The sequence below is a fragment of the Mauremys reevesii genome, linkage group 11 (genome assembly GCF_016161935.1).
Source record: "Mauremys reevesii isolate NIE-2019 linkage group 11, ASM1616193v1, whole genome shotgun sequence".
Lineage (NCBI taxonomy): Eukaryota > Metazoa > Chordata > Testudines > Geoemydidae > Mauremys > Mauremys reevesii.
In genome coordinates, this window is record NC_052633.1 from 53,487,919 (window position 1) to 53,504,034 (window position 16,116).

At 39.7% G+C, this 16,116-nt stretch overlaps 1 long non-coding RNA gene across 1 annotated transcript; it reads left to right on the plus strand.

Annotated features, from left to right (window-relative positions):
- Nucleotides 1–2,798: 2,798 nt before the first annotated feature.
- LOC120374342 lies at nt 2,799–13,771 on the plus strand. The gene is made up of 2 exons (XR_005586019.1): nt 2,799–2,907; nt 13,491–13,771. It is a non-coding gene; the product is annotated as an uncharacterized LOC120374342 (long non-coding RNA).
- The last annotated feature ends 2,345 nt before the right edge of the window (nt 13,772–16,116 follow it).

Sequence of the window (16,116 nt, forward strand, 5' to 3'; positions counted from 1 at the left end):
GGTCCAATGCTAATGAACTTTTAATCTGGTTTGGGACCTAACACGATACATTTGGCATGAATACTGTTCTTTTATTATTACTGAGCAAATATTTAACTAGCTAGGATTCACCTGAAGTATTTCCACCTAAGTTAAAACTGAAAAAAATCTTGTCCAGATGAAATATGGGCTGCACCTTGGAATGCTCAAGAAAAACAAATATGCTAAATGGCTTTCAGCAGGTGTTGTCCCATTGTGGATGCATAGAGATACACAACTCATGGAGGATTTGTGAAACTGATAAACTCAAGCAACCCAGATGTCTCATGGTCCATCTACTTAGGGAAAATAACCCAGATTATTTTGTGACCCTGGGAAAAAGGGAATCCTCATAAAAGAATGAATGGAAATTCATAGTATATTACTATGTGTGTCTACACTGTAGCTGGCAGTGTGCATCCAGCCTGGGTATACAGGCACATGGTAGCTCTGCTTGAGCTAGCACGCTAAAAATAGCAGTGTGGACATGGTGGCACTGGTAGCAACTCAGGCTAGCCAGCTGAATATTGACCCAGGGAGTCAGGTGGGCTTATAATTGGGTGGCTCGTCTGTGCTGCTGCCTATACCACAACATCCACACTGCTATTGTTAGCATGCTACCTGAAGCAGCGCTAGCTTGTTCATGTATACCCTTCCTGGGGAGGCATGCTCCCCGCTGCAATGTATGCATACCATATCCTGAGTGGCCAAACAGTGTAGTTCTTGTTCAGGTACAAGTTCCACTGAAGTCAATAAAATACCAACACATTGACTTTTACAGTGAGGTACAATTGTAAGAATTTGTGCTTATGAGTGTTCATGGTTGTGGAAAATAGTGTTAAATGAGGAAAAAATACTATATCTGACTGAAACAAGAAAAGGACTTGCGATAGTAATAGCCGAATGGTGCTTTGATCTAAACATTATGGCTAACACCTCTATTCCTTGGGAAATGTGACATGATATGTTTAATGACAAGTGGCCCTATCCTATCCAATCCATCTGGCCAAAAGATTGCATCTCCACCAGCATCTAGTATCAGAGAGGTAGCCGTGTTAGTCTGGTTCTGTAGAAGCAGCAAAGAATCCTGTGGCACCTTTATAGACTAACAGACGTTTTGCAGCATGAGCTCTCGTGGGTGAATACCCACTTCTTTGGATGCAAGAGGTTGCAACCAGCATCTAGGTTGCCCTTCTAGCACCACACTATGGTATTTGGTTCAGTTCTGATACAAGAGAAAGAGTTCCAATAATTGTCCATTAATTTCTGCAGCATCTTGATTTAAATCAAAAGTCCAAATACTGACCAGACCTGACACTGCATGACTTATCAGACCTGGAGAGATCACAGCCTGATGCTTTATAGCTATGAACTCCTGTGTAATATAGGCCATATAACTTCACCCAGTAAATACTCTATTGAGCACAATAATTTGGGTTTTACTAAAGTATATCTTCTGGAAATATCCATAACCAATTCTGGCAGACATAATAATGGAGGGTATAAAATAATAAAAGGACTGGATAAGACAAATCAGGACTATTATTTATTCTTTTTTGATAATACAGGAACAAGAATACATCTGTTGAAATTTAAAGGTAAAATTGATTAAAAAAAAAAAGAAATGTTTTCCACACACTTAACCAGTGGAACTCAGTGCCACAAGATGGCATTGAATTCAAGAGAGAGTTTCAAAACCACAGAGGACCACCAGGCTCTAAACTCCCATTGAAAGTCAAAGGGGGTTAGACATTTAATTTCCATTGGTGCTTTGGAAAATATGTCCCCAAGACGTTAGCAGGATTAAAAAGCGGTTCTCAAACTTCATTGCACCTTGACCCCGCTTCTGACAACAAAAATTACTACAGGACCCCAGGAGGATTGCGGGGGGCTAAAGCCCAAGTCCCACTGTCCTGTGCAGGGGGAGAGGGCCATGCCAAAGCCCGAGCCCTGCCACCCTGGGTGGTTGTGGGGGCAAAGCCAAAGGGCTTCAGCCCTGTGCGAGTCTAATACCAGCCCTGGTGACCCCATTAAAATGAGGTTGCGACCCACTTTTGGGTCCCAACCCACAGTTTGAGAACTGCTGTATTAGACATTTATATTTATAACCAGTACATCCAAAAGTTGCATAAAATGGGATTATTAGATAGTAAGGGTTATGTTATATTACATCTTCAACCAAATCTATCCTTCTCTGCATTATACAATAGCAAATATGTTTCAATCTGAAAGATCACAGTAGTTGTGTTCCAAAGTATATGATGTGTGCTGTTCAGAGCATGTTTATATTTATGAAGATCTTTATGGTCATGAACTGAAGGTGTCATGACTCTTGAGTGGCTGCAGGCAAGTGCTTTAGTTGCAGGTACCCAAGGTAACATAATCATATTGCCCTGAGTCTACTTCTAAGTGCCTAGGAGTTGGGACACCAAGAGGAAAATGATAGATATTACTTTAGGAAGAGTTTTTTATAATAAAAAAAATTCTGAATACAATAATGCACTGTTGTATTGAATCCCTATAGCTATAATAAGTAGTCTTTGTCTTTGCTCAACAAGTCCCTTTTAACAAAATCCACCAAAGAGAAGATACAGTCTAATAGCAGCATAGCCTGCAATCAGTAGCAGGAATTGTATTGCCTAGACCTCTAAGGGTCATGTGAGAGTAATTACTCTTTAGAGACACTCATGTGAGCAAATGGAAACTGGAGAGAAGATTCTAAGTGACCTCACAGCAGGAGATGAGAACATACTGTTGTAATAATGGTTTATGTTGGCAGAGCTCCACTGTGGAGCAAGCTATGGTGGCCATTGTGCAGTATCTCTGTCATCTGTGCAGATAATGTGATATGGACACAGCTGAAATTATGCCATTTTCTCCATTCTGAGGGTAAAGCCCAATCTTACAAAAACAGCAAGACTTTTAAAAATGATTTTTGTTTGTATTTTAGAAAGGATTTACTACATGACAGAAGTTTCAGATCACAAGTTTTCTTGTAGAAACCTGGGGAGGAACTAAACCCTTCAGTGCCATTTGGTGATGTCAATCTGTCAATAATGCAATTCTTGCCAGGAAATCACAATTTATTGGGGTCAGCATGTTAGCGGGCTGTGCTGTTTGCTACCAATTGGCAGACATAAAACACATATTTGGTCCTGTGACATAGCTATGATACAATATAAAGTTCTGATCAATATTTTATGTGAACCATTGTGATTGAAAGGCAAGAAATGCTTGTATAAAATTCACAAGCAGTTTTGTAGTAAAATGTGTGATGAGTAGCTATATTAATTTTCTCCTGAAGCCTTTTTTTTTTTTTTTTTGGAAATGTATACTAGAAGAAGGGGAGAAACTTGACGTTGGAAATCAAAAAGGCAGGGTAGCAGTTATGTTGCAGATGTGCATTTTATAGTTTAATTTTTTTTGTGTGAAAAAGCAGTTGGGATTCTGATCAGGCACAATGTAGAGCAATTTAAAATTAATAGCGCACTTCAAATTTTTAGGAGCACTTTATGTTAGGAATGATCTTGGTTTTGGGCAGACTCAGTGCAGAAAGATGTAAAATTAAAGAGCTTCAGATATTTAAGAATATATCAGTACAAAAGCAAACTCAGCAACACTCTGGTGCAGCAGATTAGGATTTAAAGAATTATTTTAAAATGTAACAAAAGTAGACACTCAGGGAACAAATTTTGTTTTACTGTGGTTTTCTAGAATGTTCATTTTTTCTCTTTTTATATCCATTTCCACATTACTTCTAGTATTCTATGATTTTAAATTATAGGCCCCAACCCAGTCCAAAAACAAAACAAAAAAGACCCATTTGAACTCCTCATTCAAGTATATAGCTTGACAAACTCACCCCGGAAATAGATTCATTGTCACATACTTTGAAGCCCTTAGTCTTTCTCATGTCCTACCGTCAACCAAGAATGCTTACTCTGCTATCATAAGATTCCATTGTAGGAAAAACTATAGATCCAAGTCTGTCCTCAGACACACCTGTATACAACTCCTGTATATTTGTACAGGTATGTCATGTCCTTGGGCAGGTGGAGACCTGTGGGATATAAAAGATTAAATAATTGTTACATATACTCCTTGCTTTCCAACATTAATTTTGTTATAGAAGGACAGTCATTTAATAACAGTGGTTTTGAGTAGTAAAGCACTCCTAAAAGAAAGGGGGAAAAATAATCAAATGGGTTGGGCTGTCTTCCCCAGTTTGTATGATAACATTCCACTTGGTCTCTGGGACTGGACCAAGGTAAACTTAAAGTATTAACTGACAATAGCAAAGACTAATTTACAGAAACTACATGAGGAGTTCCTGAGCACAGCCCAGATAACAAAAATATTATCAACATTGTTTACAGTGGAGTAAGTCAGTTTATTAGTTGGAGTGCTTAAAAGATGCCAGTGATAGTCTCCTAGTCAAAATAAACAGGCATAAAGTGTTCCACATATACAATTTGTGGAGAACGGTTACTTTGCTATTTATTTAATAATTGACCATAAATGGAGTCAAAGTGCAAGAGAAAAAAACTAAAAAAGCAGCACACTAAGGGCTTTTTGAAAGATTGATAAATAATGTGGAATCTCAATTAGGCTTTAGAAGGAATGCAGATATTAAAAATTTGGTCAAGAATCTAATTAGCTGGAGGTAATTAAACAGTCTCACACGGGGTCATTAATCTTTTCCACAGACCTTTGATGTTTTGCACACTGTCTTCTAGTCATTAATAAAATTCATAACACTCCTCTTTGTGGTGTTTTATCATCGTGTTTTTCTCTGTAAGAGCATAGAGCAAGTGTCATTGTATCACAAGGGCCTTACTTTAGTTAATTTCTTTTTTTCTGCTTGTTAGACTTAACTCTTTCCTGAACGAAATTGAATCAATTTAAACTGGACGTTTTAAACACACTTTTAAAAAACCCATATAGGGGCCTTCTTTCTAGAGAGAAAATTTAAGAAATTTCCCAAAATATGTGATCAGTTTTAAAATAAACAACTTTTTCCACTGAAATCACCAATCCATACTTCATTTTATAACTCAGTTCATATATCAGTCAGTTTTATTTCAATAAAATGAAGGGTTTTATTTTTTACACTGTTTCTGTACCTTTAGGTTCTATTAATGGTAAATGCTTTGGAAGCATAACTTGTAATATCCACTTAATTTTAGTGCCAAAATCAAGGTGCTACTAAGGACATTACTATGAAAGTGAAGAATAATTATTTTTTAAAAAAGGACTGAAGTAAAAAGGGAACAATACAGTACTTCAATAATGCATTATTCTGACATATTTCAAAGAGAAACTGTTTTCAGAAATAGCTGAATTTATAAGCCATGGGAACTCCAAAGAGTGTCTTGAGAAGATATAAAGGTGCAGTCTCACTCTCACGCTCACACTCACTCTCACAATATGAAGGAACAGGTTAAAGAGTATTTAGATAAGTTAGATATATTCAAACTTGCAGGGCTAATAAAATTCATCCTAGGGTGCTTAAGGAACTAGCTGAAGCAATCTTGAAACCATAAACAATTATCTTCAAGCACTCATGAAAGACAGGTGAAGTGCCAGATGATTGGAGAAGGGCAAACATAGTACCTGTTTTTAAAAAGGGGAACAAGGAGGACCTAGGCAATGGTAGATCAGTTAGCGTGATTTTGATACCTGGAAAGATACTGGCACAAATTATTAATCAATCTGTAAGCACCTTGAGGATAGTAAGGTTATAAAGAACAACCAGCATGGATTTGTCAAGATCAAATCATGCCAAACCAACCTACTTTCCTTCTTAGACAGGAGTGCTGGCCTAGTGGATGGGATGTGGGGGGGAGCAGTAGACATAGAATCATAGAATATCAGCGTTGGAAGGGACCTCAGGAGGTCATCTAGTCCAACACCCTGCTCAAAGCAGGACCAATCCCCAACTAAATTATCCCAGCCAGGGCATCATCAAACCTGACCTTTAAAACCTCTAAGGAAGGAGATTCCACCACCTCCCTAGGTAACCCATTCCAGTGCTTAAAGATACATGATGTATCTTGATTTTAGTAAGGCTTATGACACAGTCCCACATGACATTCTTACAAGCAAACTAGGAAAATGTGGTCTAGATGAAGTTACTATTAGTTGGGTGCACAGTTATTTGAAAGACCATACTCAAAGAGTAGTTATCAGTGGTTCACTATGAAACTAGGGGGATGTATCTAGTGGGGTCTGGAAGGGATTGGTCCCAATATTTTGATTAATGACTTAGATAGGGGAATGGAGAGGATGCTTATAAAATTTGCAGATGAGGGGAGGGGTTGCAAGCACTTTGGAGGTCAGGATTAGAATTCAAAACAACTTTGATGAACTGGTCTAAATTCAATAAGATGAAATTCAGTCAAGACAAGCACAAAGTGATTTAGGAAAAATCAAATATACAACTAAAAATGGAGAAACTGGCTCTGTGGTAGTACTGCTGAAAAGAATCTGGGGGTTACAGTGGATCAAAACTTGAATGTGAGTCAACAATGTGATGTTGCTGAGAAAAAGGTGAATATAATGCTGGGGTGTATTAACAGGAGTGTTGTGTGAGAGAGACAGAGGGTAATTGTCCTGCTCTACTCACCTGGAGGCCTCACCTCGAGTACTGTGTCCAATTATGGATGCTATACTTTACGAAAGTTGTGGACAAATTGGAAGGAGTCGAGGAGAGCAACAAAAATGATAAAAGATTTAGAAAACCGGACCTCTGAAGAAAGGTTAAAAAACTGAATATGTTTAATTGTGAGAAGAGAAGACTAAGGAGGCTATTTGATTGAGAGCCTTCAATGTTATATATTAAGGGCTGTTATAAAGAGGACTGTAATAAATTTTTCTCCCATGTCCACCAAAGAAAGGAAAAAAATAATCAGTTTAATCCTCACCAAGGGAGATTTAGGTTAGATATTAGGAAAACTTTCTAACTATAAAGGAAGTTAAAGCTTTGGAATAAGTTTCAAAAGGGAGGTTGGGGGAATCCCCATCACTGGAGGTTTGTAAAAATGGGTTGGGACAAGAACCTATCAGGGATGGTTTCGGTTTATTCAGTCCTGCCTCTGTACTGGGGGCTGAGCTTAATGACTTCCCAAGGTCCCTTCCAGCCCTACATTTCTGAGATTTTATATAATATATATAAAATCAAGTCCAGCCCCCTGTAAACCTAGTGTGTGTGTGTGTGTGGGGGGGGTGTAAATGTATATTATATTACACATACCACATTTATTAAATAAATTAAGTAGAGATGTGTGTGTATAGAGAGATAGATAACTGATATAGTAAATGTTTGTGTTATGTAACAACATTTCAGATTTTTAGGAAAATGCATTTTTTCTGAAACAGACAAACCTGTTTTCAATAGAACAATTTGTGTGTTTTGCATTTTATTCTGTTCACTGTTTGAGCCATTCATCTGTCCCCTAGTGGAATATATTGAATCACCATAGAATGTGTGAAGATAGCTAATACTTTTCAAACATTCAGATGTAATGGTAACTCTAACACACTGCTATATTGTATAGTTTGCATAAACGCATGAGAAGGTCTTCACACAGCACCTGAAGAAATCCAAAATTCTCCTTAAATGCTGTATACGTTGAATGATAAAATTGGACCATGTTATCAGACAGAGGTCACTTTAGAATTTTGTGACTTCTCTGATTTGTACTATAAAAATATAGTAGATGCATGCCTAGGCAACTGGATAATCCTATTTTGGAACAAAACCATAGTTGATACCAATTGAGTATTAAGGGTATGAAGCAGAACCAAAAGTCCAGATACCCAAGAGGTATTTAGTTATACCCACAGTCTGTACTGATGTAATACTGATCTTTCCATCTTGTATGTTCTATTTGCTGAATGTTATTTTAGTACATCAATGTCATTACTTAAAGTTGTTAATTTGTGGCAGTCTCTTCCATTAAGTTCTTAACCAGAATACTCTTTAACTCTCTGCAGTACTTGCTAGCAAAATCTGAAATTTGCAAAATAATAATAATTTGATTGACTAGCCACTTGGGTGGAAAACAAGTTTGGGAAACAAATCATATAATTTGGGGAGGGGGGCAAAGAAGCATTTTTTTTGAGGAGGAAAATGGTTAGTAATTATTTTATTGTTAAAATATTTGGTAAAAATATTTCTCTTAAATATCCTACTAGCCACATAATATTTTTATGCAAAGTTGATCAACTTAAAGATGACCATAAGATTAAAAATAAGTGTGTGTGTGTGGGGGGGGGTGAATTGTACCCCTTTGTTCTTCATTTATATGTATAAAGAGGGCCTGAAAGACATCTCGCTTCCCCCCCCTCCAAAAAAAAGTAAAGGGTGTTTTTCTGCTTGTTGTTTAGATTAGAAAATGAGATCTTGTCTACCCTAGACTATATTATAACTGGATAAGAAGTGAAATGACACAGTCACAAAATTGAAGACAGTGAAAAATAAGCAGTTGAAAGGAGGGTGGATTTTTAGTTGGGCCTTCTAAAACTGGTTTTCTTCACACATTTATCTTCAATTAATAATTTTTTCGATAAAGGACATCATCTTTAAAGATTCAGCACTACTCCACCCTTTCAGTTGAGGTACAAGCACTCAAAAACATTCCTGAAACTCCCAGGGAGTCCTCTAGGAAAAACCAAAGACCAGATTTGACGTTCCTGATATTTCCAAAGCGAAAAACAAGCACATTTTTAATGCCTTTCAAGTTGTCATTACACACTGTTAAATAAAAAAGGAAAAATGGGCCCAATCTCAATTCAAAAAAAAAAATCCCATGCGAGTCATCTTTAACAATAAACTTAGTGAATTGAAAGGCACCACTTCGAAGGACAGCTTATCAAAGTGCACATGAAGAAATTGGTGTATAATACTCTTAGGAAGTAATGGAATTTGTGCAAGAAGCACCCATTTGGGGGCCAATCCCATAGTCCCCTAGACAGGCTAAATCCCAGGATTAGGTCCCCAGTATGTTGAAAACTTGGTTGAGATTTGGGCAGCTGGGCAGACCATTTATTTAGTGTGAGCAATGTTATAATGATGGGTGAGGATTATGTGTTTTTTGATGATAAAGTGGTTTCTATATTTTAAGAGGCATAATGTTAGTTGTCAGAAAGCAAGCCTTGAATGGCTGCTTGTGATATCTTTTGGCTCATTGACACTGTGGCCACAGACAAGTTAGTTCTCTCAATATTACTTTCAATAAAATAGTGCTAATAATTGTGGCTTGTTTATACTTGGCTTTGCAAGAGGTGAGAGCAGGCACAACTGTGCTTTGTTCCCCACCCCTGTGTAGTACCTGGGCATAGTCCTTGTTTGGATCAAATGCCTTGCTTCTTCCCAGCTTCCCTAGAAGTGCTTACTACCTAATGTGGCGAGGTGGGGAGGGAAGAGCACACTGCATCCTTTGAAAGGGGGGTAGAGCTGTCTCTGCAAAGCAGATTTTCTGGGAGCCCCGTTGAGGAAATTCTGGAAGCGTAGGCCAGAATGCTTCCTGGTACATAACATGGCAGCATGGCCAAGGCCGGTGCAAGGATGTTTCGTGCCCTAGGTGAAACTTCCACCTTGCGCCCTCCCCCCCGCTCCTTCCCTGAGCCCCCTCCCCCGTGGTAGCTTCCCCCCTCTGCCCTGAGGCGCCCCCCTTGCGGCAGCTCCCCACCCTCCGCCCTGAGGCACCCCTCCACACCCCAGCTCACCCCTGCTCCGCGCACGAGCACCCTGAGCACACCATTGCCACTTCACTTCTCCCGCCTCCCAGGTTTGCAGAGCCTAAGCTGATTGGTGCCGCAAGCCTGGGAAGCGGGAGAAGTGAAGCAGCTCACCCCTGCCCCGCCACCTCTCCGAGCACGCCGTGGCTGCTTCCCAGGCTTACGGCGCCAATCAGCTTAGGCACCACAAGCCTGGGAGGCAGGAGAAGTGAAGCAGTGATGGCATGCTCGGAGAGGAGGTGGGGCAGGGGTGAGCTGGGGAGGGAGTTCCCCTGCGTGCTGCCCCCCCCACTTGCTGCCGGCGGCCCTCCCCGCACTCCCGTGCCCCAGCTCCCTCCGCCTAAATGCTGGCGGCGACCGGGACGGCCGAAGATCTGGCTGCCGCGGTCGCTGCCGCGGTCACTGCCGAAGAAAATGGCGCCCCCCAAATCCTAGCGCCCTAGGCGACTGCCTAGCTCGCCTAAATGGTTGCACCGGCCCTGAGCATGGCCTCTTCGGTGTCAGTCATGGCTTAAAAGCCATGCTCTGGCTGTTAGATAATAGTTGTTTCAAGATGAAGGTCACTAAACAATATAAGTGCTAAGTAGGTAGTCTCTGTAGCCAAAATAAAAAAAAATTGGACCTTAGTTAGTGAGCTATAAGAAATGACGTTAAATAACAACCTCCAGCTATTACTCCAATATATTACTCCTAGAAAGATGTCAGTCTCTCATTTATATCAGATGACATTCATTATTCCCTGCAGAAAGCCCAAGTAAATGAACATTGTGCAGGGAATTAAGAGGCTATTGGGAAGGACAGGCCATGGATTGGAATAGCAGCCCCTACCCTTCTGCACTACCTACATAAGGAAGTGTAGATCCAGTGACCCCTTCCCTAAACAATTTTCTCCTCTAGCCTCCTCCATGCCAATCTACTCAGAACAGGTGCAGAGCCCAGAGGGTTACTGCAAGGCATACATGGAGTGAAGGGCCATGCACAAGCCGCCTGCACTTGGGTGAATTTCACTGGCTGTGAACAAAAAAAAACCTCCTGCATATTTACTGAAATACAACAATTCTGCTCCAAATAACCATAGAGCTACCCATGTCCATAAAGTCTACACCCAGTGCCAGTGTACAATAATATTGCACCTAGTAATATCTGTGCATATGCATGGGTATAACAATGCTGCACCAAATATCTGTATCTTGTTAGCGTGTAAGACATGAGTCAACAACCTTTCAGAAGTGGTGTACCGAGTCTTCATTTATTCACTCTAATTTAAGGTTTCGCGTGCCAGTAATACATTTTACCGTTTTTAGAAGGTCTCTCTCTCTATAAGTGTATCATATATAACTAAACTATTGTTGTATGTAAAGTAAATAAGGTTTTTAAAATGTTTAAGAAGCTTCATTTAAAATTAAATTAAAATGCAGAGCCGACCCAGGCCCCAGGCAGTGTGAGTGCCACTGAAAATCAGCTAGCGTGCTGCAGGTTGCCTACCCCTGGTGTAGGATAATATGTACCTAGTACCTGTGTAGCTGTTATAATACCACAACTAAAACCTTTGTATCTCATGATTTCACATGCATATCTATTTTTCTAATTACATGTGAAGTTCCCTAACACAAAAATTGGATTTAGAAAAAGCAATATAACCTATGGAAAGCAATGCACCTAACATATGATTTTATATTTATAATCAGTTTTAGCTATTTTACACCTATTGTATGTTTTACACTGATTTTTGAGTGGATGAATAATTGATTAATTGGATAAATGAATAATTAATAGAGCCCTTCTTGAAGTCACATTTACTGCATGAAAAATGGGATCTGGAAAGCAGTTTAAAAGTGTTGAAAGATTTTAAGGTGCACAGATCCAGTGTATTAGACATCATATAATTTTTTAGGGCTAAATCCGTCAAAAATATTCATGAGTAACTTTACTTACAGGTGTAATCCCTTTGAAGAGAATGGGATTACTTGTGTGAGTGTCTATTTGCAGGATCAGGCCATTAGTAAATAAATATACTAGAGAGTAAGAAATATGCAGTGCATTTAATATCGTATGTCTTTATATGATTATTAATGTTTAAAAACTTTATTTTCTGTCAGTAGAGACAGATTGGGATTAAGTCTTGTACTTAAAAAAGAAAGCAATAATTCAATTCCAGGAGTTAAAAATGTTCAATGAAAAGTTTTTCTGTGAAGTCTATAAACATCTATTAAGATGTACATGTGATCAGAGCAAATATTTCCTTTTACTAATTTTAATCGTCCCATATTTAGTTCTCTAAAGTTTTGTATGTCCCTGTATGGGAGCTTCACACTGAAAAAATAGAAGTCAAATGTTTAAATCTTTTGAGGTTCAATGCCACTGTACAGTTTCCTGGTTAAATGTAAGGTCATCCCAAAAACAGCTGGGCATAGGGAAAATATACAATTCTGGAACCATTATATCATTTCCTGTTCTGTTTCCTGTCAACTGTTGCTGCCAGAAAATGGCTAATAATGGGCTATTTCCACAAGGCAATAGGAGAAGCCAGAGTTGAAGTTATGTTATAATGTCAAATTTACTGTGTAAATGTAGTTATAAAAACTGGACTAAAGAGGGCAGGAGATACTCTTTAAAAATAAGTGCAGGCGACTGAATAATAAAACTCTGTGGGGAAACAATAATATACATTTCAGTGTATGATAAAATGATTTATTTTCAATAAAATCTGTAAAACTGCTTTAGTTACTTTGACACCTTGATTAACTGGAGTTTCAAAGATATTTGTGTGTGTGAACCTTCTTCATACCAATGATTCAGAATACTTTATTGCATCTGGTATTGAATATGTATGCTTAAAAGGCATTTGCTATACTGTAGTTTTACTGGATATGTCAGGGACAAAGTAGATTAATATCAGACCTCAGCCAGGAAACATTTTTGTGACAGTACATGAAATGAAGGGCTCTTTGCTGCTCGTGTTCTCTCTGACTTATTTCTTGGGCTGCTTTAAACAGCAATATGGTCTGAATGAAATATCTGCTTCCTCCAAAATCACTGGTCTTCTTTACAAAGCCCACCCTGAGAAAGTTTGTAGCCATGGGGAAATTTAAATCTGTTTACTTATCCGCTGAGTGAAGTAGAAAAGAGGAGTGAATCAAGGTTATGCTGAATAAGGACTAAATTCTGCCCCTTTCAAGTCCTGTGCTAATAAGTGTAACACTTTTGCAGATTTCCTTCTGCACAGACTAAGGAGCAGTGTAATAATAATATGGATTTCTATAGCACCTGTGGATCTCAAAGCACTTTAGAAACATTAATTAATCCTCTCAGTACCTCTCTGGGGTACCTATGTATGTTGTTTTACACCTAGGTAACCTGGGATATTCAGCAATTAAGGCCACATATAAACATGCGTGGAGGGGAGCCTTTAACAAAAGGACCAAGTCCTATCTCAGAAGAACTTTGCTGTTAACCACAGCTCCTCTGTCGCTTCTGGCTTGGCAAAGTAGAAGGGGAGAGTGGGAGGATGGCTGGTCTCTCTTCCTTTCTGTCCCCCTAAACTCTGCAGGGGAATCCAGTAGATGTTAACTTGTAATAACTTCTATATAATTGTATTATACCAGTTTTTCCTCCAGATCCTGGGCTCTGGCTGACATGCAAACAGCACATTTCAGGGATGGGGGGTACAGAGCTGGTGAAAAGCACATATTTGCATAAATTAAACTAGCATGTCGGTTGCTTTAACTTAGGTCTGCTGCTGACATCCCTCCAGGCCTTGAACCACAGCTGGAGAATTGATACAGTGCAGGATTGTCTCAGCCCTTTCTTCTGCTTATATCACCTCCACCACTAGAAGGGCAGAGATAGCATAGAGTCTCTACATAGGCACTGAGCAACTGAAGAATCTCATGAGGTGATCCTTCTGGAGCCAAAAGCCTTATCTGTATGGCTACAATCTGCCAGTAGAGCAAAACTGATGCACTATGTTAGAATATCTTGCCAATAAACCTATTTCAAACCTTGCGACAAACCCAGGTCTCCTGATTCCATTCTTTAACAACAATACCATCTTTTTTTAAAAAAAATCTGATGGAGGACCTGACTGTGGGTGACATTTCTCCATGAATTTTGCGATTTGTGACATATGTTTCTATTTTAACATTTATATCAGTATACAAGTATTACAGATAATTAAAGGTTACATTTTAAATTGAAAAATGCCCTTTTTTTCCAGCCTGATATTTTTCATAAATTGTTGACATCAAAATTTGTATTTTTAAGTCGCAATATTTTTTAATTTTTATTGACATTTTTCACTTAAGAATACAGCTAACTGATTTTCATTACAATTTTGATTTTAAAAATCAGGAAGTTTTTGAAAAAAAAACACACAAAAACCAAATCCTGGTCCATTTCAAACACTGCAAAATGAAAATAACTTGAAAAGTTTGAAAACCATCCAGAAAAGTTTTTTTGCTTGTTTTGACCAGCTCAGTGTATTTTTGGTTCTCCTAGTGTGCCTTGTTCTGGGTTTGAAATAACACAACGGGTAATTTTAGTTATTTCCTTATCTACAGTAGTAACAGCTAATTTACTCATCTTGGAGTGCATTAACTAAAGAATAACCAAAGCTCTGCTGAAACTCCACAGTCCAAAGAACAGTTATAGTATTTGCAAAATCATTATTGTTCAGAGAAACTTTTAAAATATCTCCTTTTGGTGATACCAGGAATATCAAACAAATATTATTCAAATCCTGTGTTCCAGTAGCATGTTACATTATAGACCAGTCACCCTAACTTTGGTCCCTGGAACAAATTATTAATCAATCTGTAAGCACCTAGAGGATAATAGGCTTATAAGGAATAGTCATACCAACCTAATTTCCCTATTTGACAGGGATGCTTGCCTAGTGGAGGGGGGAATCAGTAGATGTGATGTATCTTGATTTTAATAAGGCTTTTCATGCAATCCCACATGACATTCTCATAAGCCAGGGGTTCCCAAACTTGGTTCGCGGCTCATTCGGGGTAAGCCCCTGGCGGGCCACGAGATGCTTTGTTTACCTGAGCGTCTGCAGGTATGGCCGCTCACAGCTCCCAATGGCTGTGGTTCACTGTTCACAGCCAATGGGAGCTGTGAGAAGTGGTGGCCCGGCCTGTGCCACTTCCCGCAGCCCCCATTGGTCCGGAATGGCGAACCGCAGCCACTGGGAGCTGTGAATGGCTGTACCTCCAGACGCTCAGGTAAACAAAGCATCTCACAGCCTGCCAGGGGCTTACCCTGAACAAACCGTGAACCAAGTTTGGAAACCTCTGTCATAAGCAGACTAGGAAAATGTGGTCTAGATCAGTGGTTCTCAAAGCTGGTCCGCTGCTTATTCAGGGAAAGCCCCTGGCAGGCCAGGCCAGTTTGTTTACTTGCCATGTCCGCAGGTTTGGCTGATCGCAGCTCCCACTGGCTGCGGTTTGCCACTCCAGGCCATTGGGGGCTACAGGAAGTGGCGCTGGCCAAGGGATGTGCTGGCCGCCCTTCCCGCAGCCCCCATTGGCCTGGAGCGGCGAACCTCGGACGGTGGGAGCCACGATCGGCTGAATCTGCGGACGCGACAGGTAAACAAACTGGCCCGGCCCGCCAGGGGCTTTCCCTGAACAAGCAGCGGACCAATTTTGAGAACCACTGGTCTAGATAAAATTTACTATAAGGTGGGTGCACAACTGATTGAAAAAACATACTCAAAAAGTAGTTAACAGTGGTTCACTATGAAACTGAGAGGACATATCTAATGAGGTTTGGCAGAGGTCAGTCCTGGATCTGGTGACATTCAATATTTTTATTAATGACTTGGATAATGGAGAGAGTGCTTATATTTGCAGGTGCTACCAAGCTGGGAGGGATTGCAAGCACGATGGAGGAAAGGATTAGAATTCAAAATGACCCTGACAAACTGGAACATTGGTCTAAATTCAATAAGATGAAATTCAATCAAGACAAGTGCAAAGTGATTTAGGAAAAATGGGAAATAAATGTCTAGGTGGGTGTTATTGCAGAAAAGGATCTGGGGGTTATAATGGATCATGAATATGAATCAACAATGTGACACAGTTGTGAAAAAGGCTAGCATAATTCTGGGGTGTATTAACAGGACTGTTGTATGTAAGACAAGGGAAGTAATTGTCCTGTGCTGTGCAGCACTGGTGAGGTCTCATTTGGAATATTGTGTCCAGTTCTGGGTGCCTGTGATGGGGTATACAAACTCAACACTGGTGAAAGGAAGATTAATGAGCTCCTCTGGACCAGAGGAGGCCACACCCTGTTGCCCTGGCTGGGCATGCTCATGGTAGTGGCAGAGTTCAAAAGGGGAGCAGCTCAGTT